The 16,479-nt window shown below is 38.5% G+C and overlaps 1 long non-coding RNA gene across 1 annotated transcript in view; it reads left to right on the forward strand.

The window, feature by feature from the left end:
- LOC106905260 (uncharacterized) overlaps nt 1-15,648 on the forward strand; it is a 34,445-nt gene extending 18,797 nt beyond the window's left edge. The window contains exon 2 of the long non-coding RNA XR_001415089.2: nt 15,360-15,648. This is a non-coding gene — a long non-coding RNA (uncharacterized LOC106905260). The remainder of the gene's footprint in view (nt 1-15,359) is intronic.
- Nucleotides 15,649-16,479: the final 831 nt, after the last annotated feature.

Here is a 16,479-nt window from a genome sequence, read left to right on the forward strand (position 1 = left end):
GCTTCTTCCAGGTTTTTCTAAGTTGTCTCTGTTGTTTTTCTGAAAGCATGGTCAGTCATGTCCAGTCAGTTCAGCGCTGGTAAGTTGCATGTTGTTGCTCAGACCTCTCCTCAGCCTGCAGGGGTAGTTAACAGATGCTGGTAGGAGTGAATCACACAGCAGTGAATATACCACATGTCTGGAATACAATGGACCGCTCAGTCCAGACACAATACCCACACATAAACACTCCAAATGTGCCAACTCACTGGCAACTTGGTGTAAGACACACTCTGCTTCCATGATCAAACACACAATATACACATTGGACACACAAACAACAGAAGGAAAAACAGAGGGGTTGCCCCATCTTTTCTCTGTTATTACGACATTTGCAGATGCCAGACATTTATTGGTTTGTCTGAATCATCTTTCCAATGCCAACTGTGTCATTTGCCCTCTTATTCTGTCACTTGTTTTCTAATGTTACTGGAAGCTCATTTGGACACGCACCCAGACAGCAGTGATTCAGTTAGACATGAAGCCGGGAGATAAACGACAACTTATGCGCGTTGTTGGTTAGATGTTGCTCCGGCTGGAGGATGTGGGGATGCTGGGTGGTCAAGGGGTGGTCACTCTGACGTCTGCCAACCCGGAAAAGACCCGTTTTTACCATCACCCTGGGGGCTCTAAGTCATTTCCAGCCCTGAAAGGAACATTTCACACGTTGGTTAAGAAGGGCGTTTAGTCACCCGCACACTAATGCAGACACACAAACACAATTACAAACTTATTGGACTGCACACAAACAACCAGCAGTCAAACACACAAATGGACACATGTGCACACACTCACAGACGACAGCCTAATTATACACAGAAGTTTCTAAGGCCGTCTCCAAGAGGATATTTACACTTGTATTTATTTGTCTTCTTTCAAATATTCGATTTATTTCTCAGGCTTACTGGAAGTGCATGCTTGCATCTGCCAGGGGAAGCATTTGGGTCCACTTTAGAAATGATATGAGGCCAGACAGACGGGGAGATGAAAGCAGTCACGGTGAAACAAACAAAACACAATGAAATACCATAAAACAGATCAGAATGTGGAGGGAGCAAAAAGGGAAGAGGAGATGAAAAAATGAAAAAAAAAAGAGAAGGAGGGAGGAAGGAACAATTTGCTGTAAACGTCTTGGTAGTAAATCGCAACCAAATGGCCTGGAGAATGTGCGGTGCGAGGGAGAAAGTGCAGAGAGAGATCCTTTGCAGTGATGGCTGTACGGATGGATGAGAGAGGGCTGCGTGTGATAATAAACTGTAAAAGGCTTGCCCATCACTTTCCAGGAAGTACAGCATTCAGCAGTCGGGACTGTTAACATGATCTCTGCCAGCGGTGCCTTGCTGAGAACGGGCTGCAATCCGATATCCTTGAATTCAATACAACATGTTGAAATTGAATGAGCGCAAGTTTTTGTTTCTGTGTGAGCATTATGGCCCCTGTCTTCTGCTCAAATTACCACTAACTGTTTCGCAGCAATGAGTCGGCTGGGTCCCGTGGCGAGGTCTCTCCCCCTGAGCTTGGCAACGCACACACACACACACACACACTCACAGGGGAGGCCTCAACAGTGGCTAGAGGAGGGCAAAATCTAGCAGCATTTTCTTATTTATGACCTATAAAATGCCATGTAATGCGGTGGTTAACTTTAATGGGTAATGGGTGAAATCCCTCTTTGTCTTCCTCTTTAATCGCTTCCACAATTGGGGCGACAGTCATTTAAGTCAAATTAAGATGATGTCATTATGTTAAGTCACCACTTGTTGCCACCATCCAGCACTTGACTTTAATTGCGTACAATGTGCAGCATATAGCTTTTGAGAAAGTTATTTCTTGTGTGTCTTAGGCAGGTAACTACTAGGACATACTTTTTCTACACTCTAAGCTGAAGTTTCATACTAACTGTTGATTTCAGATTAATTTTGAGGCATTACGAAGATTTCAAAAGAAGCCTTTATTTTCCAGCTTTTGAAATTTTGCAACACAAATGTCTACAGATTTCGTTGATTATTGAAGCAAAATGAAAATTATCCTTTTTTTGACGAGCACAAATCTGTAAGCTTTTGCAGGCATTTTTATTCAGTCCCTCTGACTCAATATAGTAAGTAAAGTTCTTATATTTGTCCCTTAAACAGGTCTTGACACCTGAGCTCTGGACTTCTGCATCTCCTCCAGAGTCGCTGTTGGATAAGGGTGACAGAGTAAAGAGTAAATGCGTGGCACGGTTAGATTTTTATTTGAAAACTTTTTCAATCGTTTTCTTTTCACGTCACAAATGTGAGTTACATTATGTTGATCTAGCCACTTATTATCCAAATGAAAACATTTGTGGTGGTAAGATGACAAAATATGGAAAAAATACTTTTGCTGGGGAAAGTTAGAAATAAAGCCTAAGCTGAAAGCACAACTTATTGTTTCCACCAGATTTTAAGTAACAAAATTTTATGTAGACATTGAAGCTTTCCTGTATTTGCTGTGGTTGTAAAGAAGTTCATCCAGAAGTACAAAACAATGAGGTAGTTTGGGGCCATGCTAAGTTGAGTCAGACCACCAAGAGAGAGAGAGAGAGAGAATGACTCTTGAATGGTTTTCTCAGTGGAAAATATATTTTCATTCTTCTACCAGTGAGCATCAGCCAGAGTTTGATCTCAGATCTGTTGATCTGAGCAGTTGAAGCTAGATCACAATATGTGGTGATGGACAGATGGATTCATCAAAAGAGCTGCCAAGTATTCTTTGAAAGCAATTTTCAAAACTGCATCAAACAAAAAACTTCCCAGATGGCGGTGTGACACAAACCATATGGCACATCAGGTTTAAAAACTGCACACGAGCCCTCAAATATACTTTAAGCAAACATTTTGATGCTTAATCGTAACGGCTTCTTATTGCTCTACACTTGGCTCTCGGTTCCTCTCAGGTTTCTGTAATTGATTGACTTCCCTTTTATACAAAAAGAAAATACCCGCATATCAATTGACAAGAAAAGCAAAAATAAATAAATAAATAAATAAAATGAAAGGTATGCTTGGCAGAGACCTATTTTTCCAAAATGTATAATAAATAACTTAATTTTAAAAAAAAATTAAACAATCAGACGCCACTAAAGCAGAGCAAAAGGTTTTTCTTAATTCAGAGGATAAAAGGCTGAAACAAACAAAGGGGAATTTTCACAAAGTAAACTTGGGTCCAGTGAGTAAGACTCAAAAAACCTCTTTCAAGTTGCAAGATATTTAAACTTAGAGGTGAGGCAATTTGTGCAAATTTGAGCTCCACACGTCAACCTTTTGTTTGAGAGAAACAAACCTTTACATGTGAACAGGCTTGAGTTTGTCAGCACGTACCGCATTCTTTCTCACCGTAAGACCTACTTGCTGAACAGGCTTAACAGCTCATTTGATAAAATGAAAGGCACCAGCTGGAACAAACTAGCGCCAGTGTTTTTAAAGTGAAGGGAAGGTTTAATTGAGATGAGCTAGGAGCTTTAAAGTTGTTTTCTACGACACTTTCACCTTTTGTTTGCAGAGTCTACATGTAATAGACGGCCGTGTTGTTTGACGAGTCGTAGGTTTTTGACTTTTGAGAGAGCGCCACTAAATGATGGGGTCAGATGGAGCCGATCCATCATGCAGCAGATTAGTCAAAGGCAGACTGTGGCAGGTAGCACTGATTAGATCACATCTGTGCTCAAAATTTGACAATTTTCTTCTGCAGTTTTTGTTGTAGAGTCTTGGTTTAGGTGACAATATCTCCTAAGTTTTTCCTGTCATTTTTAGTTAGAAAACGTTAATGAAAAAGTTTGGAAAAAATTGGGGAAAAAAAAAAAAACATTTTCCACATCGCTTATGCACATTTCATTATTTGTGTCAAAGTGGTGATGTTTTCTGTGCATTGATTCTAAAGTTCATTTCAGTTTCTAATAAGCATTACCTTATTTTACCACTGCTTCATTACATTTATTTCTCTGTATGTGTTAAGATATGTGTGAATTATCAACACATCTGTAAAAGAGTTGTATCTAATTAATTAACACCAAAAAAAATCAAATTAAATACTTGTATGAAGCTTTTTAGATAAGTAAGTGCTTTCTCCTGTTCTATGGCTTGGTTTGCTTTTGCTTTTTTTATGTCAAAGCCTTTTGATACATGCTCATAATCTGCTATAAGATAATATTTAACTTTTTGCAGTTAAAATTTTTTGCAGCTGTACTTCAGACAGTGCACATTATTTTTCAAGGCCAACATGAAGGCCTTTTCCTTGAGTTGGGTTAACAAGATTATAATTATGGGAGGATCAACCTTACCAAGGTTGAAGGTGTTTGTGTTCAAATAAAAAAGTTTAGGTAAATTAACATTTTATTGCAACAAGCAGTGCTGGGTGGCGATTTTAACATACTTCATCTAGTTCCCTGAAATATCTATTTATTTAACGAATATAAATAAATGCAGTTCTCTGATTGTGCTGGCTTTAAGTTATCTGGTGCGTTCTTGGAAGAATCTTTCGACAGACTTGTTTTAATGTAATGCACGTGGATTCGACATTCTTAGTGCTGCCAAATCACATATGGGGTCACAGCAGTTTCATTGAAGTTGTTGGCTTCAGCAAAACAAAAATAATTTTGATTATATCCAGCTTTCCATTTATTGTCTTCCACTCATCCAACGGTGGGTGTAGAGTAAATTCTGCTACTGGTTTGTGCACCTTGCCTGGTAAACATCCAAAGGGAAGCCTTCACAATGGAAACCAACTAACCTGGAGGAAGAATATCACCTTGTTCATGTTGAGAACCAAGACCTCAGTCTTAGAGGAGCTTTTCATAAGGCTGTTGCGGACTCCAGTGCACGCTGAATGTCATGATGTGGAGAGAGAGCAGAACTGCATCATCTGCAAAAATGAAAACCCCATTCATCACAGATTGATTAATCGTTGACTCGTCTTGGGGGATCTCAAGGCACTTTCAGGCTAGAATTAACATACAGCCCCTCTGACGTGATCACAATCAGCCCCTGCAGTCTCCACTTGGTGGCATGTCTCCAGGAAATCTCCAAAGTTGTACGTCAATGAGATGTCCAGAGCAACTCAAACTGACTTCTTCTTTTGATGCGGAGGAGTAGCCGCTCTACTCCAAACTGCATACCTTCAGATGACAGAGCTCCTCATCCAGTCTCTAGGACTGAGACCAGACAACTGGTCATTTATATTCATGCAAATGAATAATTAAGTGGCAGGCAATTATTATTGTTTTGTACTAAATATATTTGACAACTAATTGCTAATGTTCTGCCTAATTTCAATGCACACCAAACTCTCTTAAACTTATTGAAACAACTTGACACTGCCTATGTTTTCCAGTCTCATTTACTCGCATGTTGACCTGTGTTATCTGGTTAAGTTCAATGTACGGACTAGATTTGGTTTGAACCTTTGGTTTGTTTCTAAACCACTTTAAACCCGTCCTTCTGTCAGCGCATACACTGTCCCTTGGACTTGGACATTTTATTATTATCAACAGAACTGACAAAACCTGGACAGAATTTTATGTGGACTAAAGTTTCCTCCAGTTTCTCAGATTTACTGTTGCTTTGTGTGCTGTCCAGCACTCTAATCTTACCTGACAAATCTGTAAAACACATAAGGGCAGAGTAACCGTGGCAACATTAACAACGAGGTCTGTCAGCTCGATTTTTACCTGCACACGACCTTTGTTGGAGCTATGACGAGGACTACGTGACCATTTCTGGGTGTTCTTGGAGCTGCTGTTCCAGCTCTTGTTCTTGTTTTTTTTTTTTTCCTCCAGTTTTTTCTTCTTCCACTGTGAGAGCATGTTCAAGTGTGCAGTTGAGAGGAAGAGTTGCACCATAAACAGACTTTAAGAAGAGCTCAGTACGTTCTGTTTGTTAAAGAGGCAGAGGTCACCGTTTATCCATACATTGACCTGTGAAAGTAAACACCATACGCCTGCTCTCTGATCACCGTTCGCTATTCATTAGCTGCCGTGCGCTATGTGTAAGAGTTACGACCACTGAGGTTTCACAGATGTTACATTAGTTTAACTGCTGTGATTTTTTTTTAATTTCTTTTGTTTAAAATTGAAATAGTTAGACAATAATCTCATGTTAAACCTTCTTGAAATTTTGAGACCATACTCATCTTGAGGAATGAATACTTGTGTTTCCATGCTACCTCAAAGAGTGTTTTAACAAGTAAAGGACTGGGTGCAATCCTAAATAGTCAGCTAGGGCGATGACAATGCAGACTGGAAGAGGTTAAAAGACAACATGTCAGAGAAATGTGAGGTTACTTTATTCACCACTGACACCTTAAATGAACAATAAAGGAACCTAAACTTCATAGAATCCTCTCAAGGCTAAAGTAATCCCTGTTGCTTACACACCTTTTTGACCACATGTTTTCCTTCCACTAAACTTCTTTATGCTTGAATACAGCACAGTCAGCTTTTACTCTTCTTGTGGAGGGTAATGATGATGTTATGCTGCAAGTCTTAAGCATTCTCATATTGGTGTGTAGACTAGGGATCCTCAAATCCAGGCCTTGGGGGACCGGCGTCCTGCAACTTTCAGATGTGTCTCTGCTTCAACACACCTGAGTCAAATAATTATGTCATTAGCTGGACTTTGGGGAGCTTGACAGCACCAAGAAGGTAATTCAGCCATTCGGGTTGGTGTGTTGGACCAGATGAAAATATTGTGGCCCCTGAGGCCGGGATTTGAAGATCCCTGGTGTAGCTCATAAAATGATTAGGTGACAAGATTTGTTTTCTATCCAAGACTTTTTAATAGTCTTGTGCTCCATTTGAATTCTCTCTTAAACTAAATTATACACTTTATTGTAAGTTATAATCATCAAATTAAGAAAAAAAAAATACTTAAATTAAGGCATATCAGTTTGTTTGTAACAAATTTACAGAACCCGCAAACTGGACACTGACTTGCTTGTTGTTTGATGAGGGTTTTTTTTAGATTTAGTAGATGTTGCTCTTTAGAATATAGTTTGGAAGAGAGGTTAAAGGAAACAAAGTAATTTACTGATTTTACTGCCAGCATAAAACTGGTGTCAGCTTTTGTAGGTGTGCATTACAGTTACTGGATAAGTTGCACCTACCGTCAAAGGCTAAGGAGTTTTATAGATTCTTTGTAGATTTTGATAGTAAGTGGCTCTTCCTTTATTTAGACTGTCTACTAGTACGCTTGAATTGGTACTATTTTCTGAACATATATGTAATCTGTTTGCAAGTATATTTCAGAAATAAGTATAAAACTTTAATACATTAACTAGGTTGATTTATTTTGTCATCTTTTTAGTGTACTGATATGCAAGACATTGCAGCATGTTGGAACAAATGATGCAGATTGCCCTGTTTCTTGTATGCTCCTTGTTGTTGTGGGAACTGGAATAAAAAAATAAAAAATAATAATGTTGGCAAATAAAACCGCCATGAAAATGTATTATTGTACCATGTCATGACCTGATAAATCTCACATCTGACATTTACAACATGCAAAGTACGAAGAGAACGCTTTGTTCAAAATGCCTGGCTATTGAAATGTAACCTTGGCTCCGTGCAGCATAGATCAACTCAGCAGAGTAGACGCATGACTTTTACAGTGGAGCAGTAATTGCTTTAATCCAGGAGGATACTACCACATGCATGCACACGTTTACAAGGGACCCCACACTGTAAAAAGCAAAACAACTGCAGATGGCAGTGTTCCACTACAGCCTTTGAAATCTAGGAGGCAGTTCTTCAAAAGCGTCTAAGTGCGCATCAGCAGACGAAATGCCTTTGAGATTCTGTTGCTCTGCGCTGACATAGATGGTCGTGTCAAATCAGTTAAGTTCAACCCCCTGGACTCAGTGGCTGTTCCAAGTAATCCCTCTCCTCTTTTTTTACTGCCGTTACTGGGACGACTTCTGATAGAGCTCATGTCACTACGACCCAGGCAAAATCTCCAGTGGGAGCCAAGAAAGACGTCTGCCGTACGGAAATCCTCCGGATGGCCATGCGCAGACTTCAGAGGTGGTTGGACATGTCAAATCTCCCAGCTGGATGAAATCTGCTCTCGTATCATTAAAGCCGAGTATGTCTTTAGAAAGACGATGTTGAATGTCACAGGCTTGACATGACCAGAGGAATGTCTGGTTATCGGGTAGGCGGCACACATTATCTCATCTGAGCCGTTTGAGGTCTTATCCTGGATGACATTAATCTTTAGACTTGAACTATTTTGCATGGAAAGAATGACTTCATTTTTAAATGGCACTGTAATCCACTCCCAATTAGAATAGGAACTTTGATGGCAAAGAAAGTATATTTTTCATTTAAAGTAGTTTAAAAAAATGCTATTTCTATTCTGGGAAAAGCATTTTGAACTCCGACCTTTCATTTCTAAATCGTCCCATTAAGAAATATGGATCAAATTTGTTGTTAGCATATTGAAAGCAAGGAACCAGAAATATCTGTGTTCAAAAAAGCTACACAAATGTGTGAATTTTACTTTACAGATGAACACTTTCACTGTGTATGCTGAAAAGTAATTAAAGATTTAGATTTCCTGTGAACTAATATTTAGCTGTATGACCACTGTCTCTGAGAACTGCTTCTGTGTCGCACAAAGTTGACCAAACTGGATTAAGGTCGGTGGATTGGACTGGCCACAATAACATTAATCTTGTTGGTCTGGAACCAAGACGCTTTTCACTTACTGGTATGTTTGGGGTCACTGTCGAGTTGAAACATTTATTTTGAGGGCCTTTTCAGAAGGCAACACAATCTCCTCAAGTGATCCCTAGTATGTGATAAAGAGGCCCAACACTATAGCGTAAGAAAAAGAAAGTCCCATTGCTTGATGCCATGACCACCCTGTTTCACTGTATTGTGACTTGAATTTCACGTTTGGTGGGTCGTGACAAACAGTCTGCCCCCCCGTTGCTTTATTTCTCTTCTGGCCAGTCATCGTTTATGGCCAAACTGCAACTGCAACCTCTTCACGATGTCATTTGTTCAGCAATAGGACTGCAGGGGTTTTTTTTGTGGATGGCTTGGCTTCATATAGGCATCTTTTATTTTCTGCAGAACTCACAGAACCTGGAGCTAATCCTGGCCTGAGCTGTTACAGTTTTTGGCTTTTCTTCCACTCAGTCGTCTGCTACGCCTTTCTGGTTTTGGCCTATCGTTTTCTGAACTTTTTATACCGATTCCCCTTTGCAATCAACTTTTTCAATTAAAGCACGCCTTTCTTCTTGATAATGTGCAGAACGATCCATTTCACTGAAATTTTCTGAGTAATTCAGTACCGCTTACCGGTATAGTGGCATTTCACAACATGTTGTCCTAAGGCGCTTTACAAAAAGAGGAGTCAGTTCAGGAGAGCCTCTGCAGCCAGAATGTCCTACATACAGAATGAATGACGCTGCCACTGACTGAACTCCACTTTGATTCAGTTTTGAGCATTTCTCGTCCAGTTAAGGATTCTCCGACAGAATCAGCAGCAAAAGATCTGACTGTGCAACTTTCTATTCAGTTCTGTGTTTTCATGCTGATTGTTTCATTTTCTATCAGATATTTCGACTTTTTGCTGATTTGATTCTCTGTCCTCCGAGATAATTTTTTATTTTATTTAATCTTGTTAAAAGCACATGACAGTAAAGTGACATCACATAAAAGATAAAGCCAGTCTGTTGATCCACGTGATTCCTGTGCGTTTATTTCCCAGGAGATCTCTGAAGCTAAAGTCCAAAATCTGGCAAACCAAACAAACTTATCTGCTCAAGGGCAACATTTGCTAAGCAAAGGTTTTTGCTCCCTGCTTGGAAACTTGATTCACTTGAAAGTGGCTGCTGTCGAAATGTGAGCACGAGTTTTGTGCTCGTGCATGGACATATGTAAGCATGTCATGTCCCTGAGTGCAGGAATGTAAGTATGTCTGCAGGTATGCACGTACATGCATCCTAGGTCTTTAAGTGTGCTGCATTGTTCACAACAAGACAGAAAGGAAAGGGATTTTGGAGGTGAAGGGGTTTTTTTAGCAATAAAATTGTCCATTAGTGTCTTAAAACTCTTGTTTCTCAGTATTGTTTCAGCTGTTGGCTATTGTTTGTTGCATCCACACTTTACATATTACTCAATAAAGTGATTAATTTTCACAATATTTCATTTGACTTTAGATTTAGTAACAATTTATTGTTAATGTTGCTTTGTAAAGTTCTGCACAGCATTGTTCTTATTCAGCAAAAGAACTGTGCCATTTCTGAAATGATTTTTGATGTCAATGAGTTTTATTTTCTAAATAAAAGTTTTTGAGACTATAAAGGTCAAAGTCTATCCAACTGGGAGGGATGCTGAAGTGTGGGCAATTGAGGTGGTTTATCAGCAGGATGTTAGCAGAATGACTTCCTGGAGCTTATTATCATGTAATCTGTTCAACTTTTCACTTTTCTGCTTGGTTGCCTGTTTTTCACAATCTGCACATGGATAGGATCTTGCAATGTGAGCCCGAAAATGTCCACTTTAAAGTAAGGAAAAATGTTTATGGTCTGTTTCAGAGGGTTTTGCTTCAAAAACATTAATGAAAACTTTGGACTGGAAATATTCCTTTTAAGTAAAAATAATTCTTCTCCACTAGAAACTGGCTGGAGGCTGGTGTACCTCAAAGTATTCTAATATATTAAGACATACCTGCAGAACAATGCGTGGCTAGGGTTATGTATATGTATGTGTGTGTGTGTATATATATATATATATATATATATATATATATATATATATATATATATATATATAAAATATGGGAGTGTGGCATCAACACTTTGTAGAGCCACATTTTGAGATATTTCTCTACCAGCTTTGCATGGAGATGCAAATCCAATTTTGTTGCATTCAGGCTTGGACTTTGACTAGGCCATTCTAACAATACATTCATATGAATTCCACTATAGCTCTGGCTGTAAGTGTTGCTTCTTTGAAAAAAAAATGATAATAAAAAAAGAAAAAATAAATATATATACACACACACAATTAAAGTGAAATGTTCCCTTTATTTTTTTGAGCAGTATATATATATATATATATATATATATATATATATATATATATATATACACACACCAGTGGAGAGGGAACTAAGTACAAATGCAACACTTTTTAGAATTTTATTTGTAAAGACGTTTGAAAACAATTCATACAAATTCCCTTCCAGTGGACAGTTGTTCAATACTTTCTGTTGGTCTTGCACAAAATGTCAATTACTTTGACAAAAGCAATGTACAATCTAACTTTCAGTTATGAAATGAGTAACATGAAGAACTGCAATAGACATTAATGCATGTAAAAGGACTTCACACGTATGTCTAAATCAAATGTAAAACTTGAAATACAGCAAAAAACAAAAAAAAAACTGTTTCTTTGTGCCTTAAAATAATTTGAAACATCTTGCATGACCTTGTACAAGTTACATTTCTCATTCAGTGAGTCAGTGTGTGCAATAAATCTAACTGAATGGAGTGTTTGCTTAATTTCCACATGGGTTGAGATGGCATTTGAATTGAGATTAAAGGTTAAGAGGTCAGAGGAAGAGAGCAATCACCAGGAAGAACATCTCAAATAGACAGACAGAACAAAGTCAATCAATTAACCTCCGTGTTCTGTGAAAAGCCAGGTTGCTGCAGAAGCATTGGTGTTTCATAATGCTGTGTGAGTGTCAATGATCTCCTCTTGTGTTTGACTTATCAGCTCGGCCAGAAGATCTTATCAAAATTCTGGTAAATCATTGAGCGACCACAGCAAGTTGGAGCTTACAGTATTGGAAGGGTCAATGCTGCCAACTTTTATTCCCCAGTACCTTGTGGCTGGAGGCTCAAAGAAATCAGCTGAAACCAGAGGATAGAGAACGTTTTCTAGAAGAAAATCAAGCAGTTTTCCCTGAATGTCATGTGAGTGTTTACTGTGGTTGCCTCAAACTGTGCTGCAGCCTACTTGGAATTTGTGGCTAAACAAAACATAATAATAAAAAAATATTCTGCTCTGTATCATGTCTCTTAAATGGAGTGTTGCAGTGGACGTGGAACTTACAAAAGATTATAAACAAGTCTCTTAAAAGTACAGTGTGGTTGTGTGCCAAACTCTAGAGCAGGAGATAACTGGACTCATGGACACACACACACAGACAACAGTCTCTCTCAGCATTGTGTTTACCATAACATGACATTTCAATGGCCATATGTAAGGACAAATGAGTGAGTGGAGGAATGCAGATGTTTCTGTGCAGGTATGCACGTACGTGCATCACAGATCTTTAAAGTGACCTCTGACATTGTGATGAACAATGCACAATGTCGTCTTGCGCATTGTTCACTAGAAGACAGAAAGGAAAGGGGTGAAGAGGTGAAGGTTTCTTTTTTGCAATAAAATTGTCCATTAGTCTCTTAAAACCCTTGTTTCTCTTCCCCAGTATTGTTTCAGCTGGTAAAAATACATCATTATTGGTCTTAACACCTGACCTTGTTGAGAAACCGCATGCTGAGTGTCAATTACGTGCGATTCCGTAGCGTAAAATTAACTATATTAACTGGTTTGTTTAGAAAACTACGCAACACATGAGCTTCACTTTCTTTTTTATTGAATTGCTTAAAATAAAGTAAGCTTCCAATGAAATCCTAAGTTGATGAGATCCACCTATTTTCTTAAATGCAGTGATGATCCCATGGCACACTCTAGGCCAGGGGCATCCATCTCTGGAACCACACCTGGGTCGAGTGATTGATTTACCTCCTCAGCATGTCTTCGTGTTAAATAGCAGCCTACTAATGAGCCTCTGACTTGTTTCGGACGTGTCAGGGTTGGCTTGTGTCCACACGGTTCAATACTGAAATTGGAGACGATCGACACAAGCTCAAACCTATTGAGTTGTGTCAATCAAACACAAGCTCGTTAGACTATGTGTAAGTAACCAGACAAACTGTAAAACTTTGAGGCCGTATTAAGTTGGAACTTGTACTTCTACCGCAGCTGTTCTGTGCTTCTCTTTGCCTGTCATTTATACTAGAATATCCCCCATGCAGAGGGACAAAAAAGGAATATTCTGCCTTTTTTGTTTTGCTGCTTTGCAATGCATTTTATTCTTGGTTTTGCCTGCATGTATTTCTGCTGCTACCACGGCAAATAAAACGGCTGTTTTTGGCATAATAACACAAGTGTCATTGTGGGTTTGTGTCATGATAGGAAGGCAATCACTGCTATTTTTGACCAGGAATGTGACTGATTTTTCAACAAAATATGTTTGACTTCTTTGTGAGTCCTGCCTGTAGCAATGTTTAGGTGAAATTCAGACACTAAAACTAGTTGGTTACGAGAAAGGGGCTATGTTAACATTTAAAAAGGATTTATCCAGTGAATTGTAAAGGATAAGTAATTGATAAGTGGTGAATGTGAAACTGAAGGCTTAAGACATCAAAGTCAAATTAGCAGCTTGTTAATGTAAATTCTTTAGGTTTTCAGAGGCAGCATTTATTGGAAACTCAAAATGTTCCGGGAAGTCTCGCGGTTCCGGGTAAGGCATTTACACACATTAAAGCAACTCACAAAAGTCAATAACCAAGACCTGATACCAGTCCTGTGCATATTCAACCAAGCTCTTTCAGTTGTTTCAGAACTCAACGATCCATAAATCCAGAAAAGATAAATACTTTATTTTCAATTCCTGAAAGCTTGGTTATAAAATTAGGAGCTACGTTAGACAAATATATGTCTAAAAACGACTTAAACCATCTTCTTCCAACTGCCCTTTGCAATAACTTAAGTTTTTGTTTGTCTGCCATAATATTTGAGGGTCTAAGATGTTTATATTAAAACATAAAAACATGAACACTAGACATTTATAAGGGGGCAAATGGTGTACGTGTTTCATAACACTGAAAATTAGTGTATTCTTTGGTCTAAAAATTTGGTGACACTTTTTTGACCAAAGCGTGGTCACTTATGTAAACCTAAAGTTAAAATTTCAGTTCAATTAACCAGATATTAGTTCTTCACATCTAGCTTATAAAACTGTGAATATCATTAATCTCAAGCTGTAGCGTATGAACTCTTTAATGAACTTTTCTGTTTCTGCTTGTTTGCGTTTACATGACACTCAGGCTGTTTCCTTTGAAACACAGTTAAAGCCTTTTTTTTTTTGTCAAATAAATTTCTAATGAACATAGATTTCTTCAGTGGTGATGATATTGGTGTTAAACTTTCACTGCACAGTATGAACACAAATTTATGCAATCTTACTGAGTAAGAGTGCTTATATGGACTACAAAGTGAAAGTATTTTTGACAGATCATTTATATCAAATATCAAAATAAGCAATTTAAGGGTATATTATAAGACAGTATTCCTATAAATAAAAGAAACAGTTTCTTGATGAAACAATAAGGCTAGAAAACAATTTCATCAGTAGACTTGACTTTGTGTTCCCTCCAACAGAGAAAAAAATTGTCATTTCACTTTTAAACATTTACCTCAAAATTTCAAAATCTTTTGTCAGCCTGTTTGTTTTTCTCACTTTTTCCATTTACATTGCCCAACATAATCTTTAGAACTGGTCTTTCCTGATAGCTTAAAAAAAAAAAAATCTGTGAACTTAGGATGGATCTCCAAAGACATGCCAGTTTTTCCACAGAGGCCATCAGCACCTGGCTATAGTTAGAGCCTAAACAAGATCAATGCTGAGTGACTGTTTATTCTTTCAAGCAGGCCCCCTAAGGTACTTCATCAACTGCTGGACAGATGAGCAAACATTTTTTGTAACCATAAAATGAGCTCACCCTGGACTTACACTGACTTAGGGAAAAGTTATTAGGGTTGAAGGTCAGGAGCTCACAGCAGGTTTACGGCCTGAGGCCTTAAGTGAGTAAGGATGTGTGTGTGTGTGCGTGTGTGTGTGTGCGTGTGTGTGTGTGTCCACATCCGAAGCACATCACAGGTACCCTTTAAAAAAAACTATGAAAGTTTTCTGATTAACTTATGCAGTTAACATCTGTGCTGCCAGTTGCTTGCAATGCAGCTTGGTAGCTTGTATCGCTGTTAGTCACGCATGCAGAGAACAAAAAAAACAAAAAAAAAAACAAAATCCAAGCTCACCAGGCAGCAAATTTACAGCATGTCATTTAACTTTCAGCAAGCAGGATGTTTCATAGATTCAAACACTTCCTGTTGCTGTGTTTACTGAGGATGTCTCCTCATGCATTATGTGAGTGGATGCCATTTGAGATGAGTGCTCTGTTCTTCCCGGCACACTTACTTTTCCTTTTTGCCATCTCAGGAGATGCGAGGAGAAGCTGAAAAACAAAAGAAGACTGCGCGGCCTTTCAGAAGCAGAGGACAGAGAACTGCCGGGGATGCTGTGCACTAGACGGCTCAATCTGTTTACATTATACTTTTAACTTTTAAACTTTAAACAGATTCTAAATCTTTCATTAGATCTGAAGCGAATCTGTACTTGTTTATGCTGAAGGTTTCTCAAATTGCATCAGCTGTGAGGAAAGCACTTCTTCAGGACGTAGTATAACTGTTTTGTAAAAAATATATATATAAAAAAATGTTTAAAATGATCTATTTTAAGACTGATCTTTTTCAGACAACAGCCTGCATTCTTGGGTAAATTGTCGGCAGATTCCTTGGCGTTGTCTGTTCTATTAGCTCCAGCTCTATGGGTGTAGATGAGTGGTTCAGCACCACGGACAGAGGCTCTGACACTCTGGTATTGAATGTTCTGCTGCCGCAGCCCCTCCTTCCTTTTTTTTTTTTTTTTTTTTTTTCCGCTAACGTTCAAAAAAGTATTCACTGCGTGTCAAACAAATCGGGTTTTGCTTGAACATACACAAGGGATGATTTCTTGGTTTCAAACCTAAAGTCTTTACCATTGCACAGGTTTTGTAGATTTTCAAAACAGGAGACGTGTGACATTGAAGAGCCAAACAAAGCCTGATATCTGTTAGGTTTGCTCCAATGTACAAGACTAAATCAGTTCACGAGAAACATTTATATTTCATTATATGCCTTAACCTCGCATTTAGCGCAAATACCTTTGTGCCTTCATCCAGACACTTTATTTCTCCTGGGGTTTTGTCTTTTTCTCCAAAGGCTCTGTGGTCATAACAGAAGCACAATGGCATTAGATGATTTCTTGCGTAATGTCTTCCACTCACATGACAAATCACTGGATGAATCATGTTTTCTTTAGCTTCCTCGCTTGCACTAACGTGGCACCCATTTCCCAGCTCTTAGGGAAGTAAAAACACTTTTACATGTCACTCAGTGGTTTCTCAATAGTTCCTGCAGCTTTGCTTATTTCACAGTTTAAATGTGCATCTGCAGGAAACAGTGGGTATCTTCGGAAAATAAACGGACCAGGCCTAATTTGGTTTCAGAAAAGTCGAATG

Source organism: Poecilia mexicana, unplaced genomic scaffold, assembly GCF_051168715.1.
Source record: "Poecilia mexicana isolate PSO_F unplaced genomic scaffold, ASM5116871v1 scaffold_6, whole genome shotgun sequence".
Classification (NCBI taxonomy): Eukaryota; Metazoa; Chordata; class Actinopteri; order Cyprinodontiformes; family Poeciliidae; genus Poecilia; species Poecilia mexicana.